Genomic DNA, 3,445 nt, shown 5'->3' with positions numbered 1-3,445 from the left:
GATTAGCAATGTCTTTCAAAAGGAGACAATTCACAAATGTGGAAATTCTGGAGGTTTAAAAGAACATTCTGACAATGAGTCTGAGTATGAAAGTAAGGAATCAGATTCTGACAGTGACAGTGAGGAGCTACGCTCAGCCTTGTAGGCAGTGAGAACCCCGAATCTGAGGACCTCTTGTCCACTGATGAAGTCCCAGGTCCCTTTGAAGATGCTGGTGGTGATGGAGGCAGATCAGCAGTAGATGAAGTACAGGAGTTATGTGGTAGCTGGAAGGCCACCAGCCATTTCACCCTTCCTGGCCCTGCTGTTTGCTTTGATGAGTCCAAGTCTGGAGTGCTATGTCCCTTGCCATTTCTATCAGAGGGAGAGTGCTTCAAGTTGTTTCTGATACAGGAGCTGGTGGGAGACATAGTTGTGGAGACTAATCACTATGCCTTGGATCACCAGGAGAAGAGAGAGCTGGGAGTGAGGGGGAAACTCTCTAAATGGGTGACAACCACAGTTAGAGAAATGAATAATATATGCCTTCCTGGTGACAGTCCTTCTCATGGGGATTGTAAAGAATAACTCCCTAAGAGAATACTGGAGCACAGATCCTATGGTTGCAACCCCCTTCTTTGACACCCTCTTTTCCCAAGACCGCTTCCTATTTCTGCTGCAATGCCCGCATTTCATCAACAATGCTACTTTCATCCTAAATGACCCGTTATACAAAATAAGAAATGTTCTTGGTCTACTATATGTGCCATACAAGGACCTATCCATTGATGAGTTCTTGATGTTATGAAAAGGTAGGCTGGTGTTCCATCAATATATTCCCTCCAAAAGGCGCAGGTTTTGGGTCAAGTTCTTTGTCATGTGCGACATGAAGACACGATTTGTCCAGGACATTATAGTTTACACAGGGTCCACCACTGACATCCAACATTATGAGGGGCTTGGGGTGTCTGGGTCCCTGGGTCCCCGGTGTTGACCATGCTGGCTCCTCATCTCAGGAAGGGACACACTTTGTATGTGGACAATTGTTACAGCAGTCCCACACTCTTCCAGCATCTGCTCTCCAACAGCACAGGGGCCTGTGGCACAGTCAGGTCGAACAGGAAGAAGATGCCGGAATTTGGATGCAGGAAGATGCAGAGAGGAGAGGTGGAGTTCAAGGAGAACGGTCAAAAGCTGGCAGTAAAGTGGCATGACAAGCGAGACGTCCATGTCCTCTCCACTGTCCATACAGCAACCATGTCGGCCACAGGAAAGGGGGTCCACCTGACGGGAGAGAGAAAAATCAAACCAGACTGTGTGCCTGACTATAACCTCAAAATGGGGGCAGTGGATAAGGCTGACATGATAAACAGCTTTGTGGAATGCACTCGGACAACAACCAAGTGGAATAAGAAGATATTTTCCATCTGATCGACACTGCTACCCTTAATGTCCACATAGTTCATCGCCAACTAACAGGTGAGATGATTACTGAACAAGGTGTTTTCTGTAATTGGACATAAAGTTCACTTACAAATCACGTACATTTCCATTATGCAATTAAACAATATCTCACCCACTTAGCCACTGCCTCATCATCCTCTCCCTTCCCTCATTCTCCCCACTCCCTCATATGTAAAGTAATTACCTACCAAAAGTACAGAGAGAACCTTATGAGAGAGCTGCTGGAGGAGCACCACACCTCTCGGCGCTCGTCCACTGGGGGTCGTCCTGCTGCGGACAATCCCTTACGCCTCATTTCATGGAATTTTCCCTGCAAAGTCCCTCATACTGCTGCTCAAGGTAGTCACACACGGAGGCACTGCATTGTCTATCTGTCTGGCACCAGGAGAAGTCAGCAGAGGAAGTTGACAAAACACATGTGTTTAGCTTGTGATACACCTCTATGTATTTCACCTTGCATTGGGGAGTATCATATGCTCAAGCACTATTGAGCACACCTGAAGCAATTAGTGACTGACCTGACAGGTGACCTGCAATGATATGGGGGGTTTGAGTTGTTGTTCAGTCACTGCATGAAAATGAAATATGGGTTGTGCATATTCTGTTTTTTTCCTCTAGTAAAACAAGTTTTTGTTGTTGTTAAAACAACCACTACCAATACTGCAATTACAATAGACGACTATTAAATATTGGCCTATGTGTTTTCTTGCTGTGTTTTCATCCAGTAAATCTGTTAAGGAGAGTAAGGTAGAATACAAAAGATGGCCTCAATATTCAGCTCCAATGAGCTCCAGTTCCAGTTAGAATATTGACAAATACTGTTTTTGTGTTTGGTTTCTGAAAGTACAGAATAAAGAGGAGTTATTAGTAATTCGAATACAATATCAGGATATACCAATAAAACAATATTACAAAGAAGTAACGTAACAAACACTGCTATAAAAAATAGTATATTGCATTGACAAAATCATACGTTTGAGTTATAACTGTAAGAAACAGTAACTTTTGAGCTCCATAAGGGGGCAGGCCAGAACATAGCTATGCTAAAAAGGTCAAATGAAAACCAACCACGGTCAGATCATTTTTATTTATTTACTGTAACCTTTATTTAACTAGGCATGCCATTTAAGAACAAATGATTATTTACAATGACAGTCTACACCGGCCAAACTCAGACAACGCTAGGCCAGTTGTGCGCCGCCTTATGGAACCCCCAATCGCGACCGGTTGTGATAGAGCCTGGATTCAAACCAGGGTGTCTGTAGTGATGCCCCTAGCACTGAGATGCAGTGCCATAGACCGCTGCGCCACTTAGGAGTCATAAGGCCAGGGTAGCTTCAAAATACAACACAAGCTAATACTTCTCTGACGCAATTAGTATTGTTTTACAGAGCTAATAGAAGAATGTAGCTAGCTAGATAAGCACGATTGAATATAACATTTTAAATGTTAATGAGTAACGTTATCTAGCTAGCTAACATTGAACCTGTTTGGTTAGCTTCCAGCAGATTCATGCAGGGTAGTCACGGCATGATTTGACACTATGTTCATTGTTGTTTAACTAGCTAACGTTAGCTGGCAGGCTCGTTAGCTAACATGACGTGTGTGATCTTATACGTTGTTTACCTAGCTAGGTTAATTGTGTAGCTAGCTAGCTACATGTCTTAAGCTGTACAAAACCCTTTGATTATGGCTGGTGTCAAGAAACGTCGGCAAAAAAAGCTTAATCAAATTGTTGTCGGCAGAGCTGGTTAGGCTGTTTTCATGTAGCTGTTTTCGCTACACTCGCATTAACATCTGCTAACCATGTGTGTGTGACAAATCAAATTTGATTTGATTTGTTTTCATGTTATCCAGAGGTAAACAAATCATCAGCCAGTGCATGAAGTTTGCGCTCTGAACGCTCTGAGAGCAAAATGAGATGGGTGGGGCTAAAGCTTAAGAGGGTGTGTACAGTGCTGAATGACTGTAGACAAAGAAGAGCTCTTCACCAGATACTAAA

General features: G+C 43.4%; 1 pseudogene; it reads left to right on the top strand.

Moving 5' to 3' along the window:
• Window positions 1–547: 547 nt before the first annotated feature.
• Window positions 548–1,410, top strand: LOC124004126 (annotated as a pseudogene).
• Window positions 1,411–3,445: the final 2,035 nt, after the last annotated feature.

Source organism: Oncorhynchus gorbuscha, linkage group LG18 (assembly GCF_021184085.1).
Source record: "Oncorhynchus gorbuscha isolate QuinsamMale2020 ecotype Even-year linkage group LG18, OgorEven_v1.0, whole genome shotgun sequence".
Lineage (NCBI taxonomy): Eukaryota > Metazoa > Chordata > Actinopteri > Salmoniformes > Salmonidae > Oncorhynchus > Oncorhynchus gorbuscha.
The sequence above is the reverse complement of the archived record's forward strand: the minus strand, read 5'-3'. Positions and strand labels throughout refer to the sequence as shown.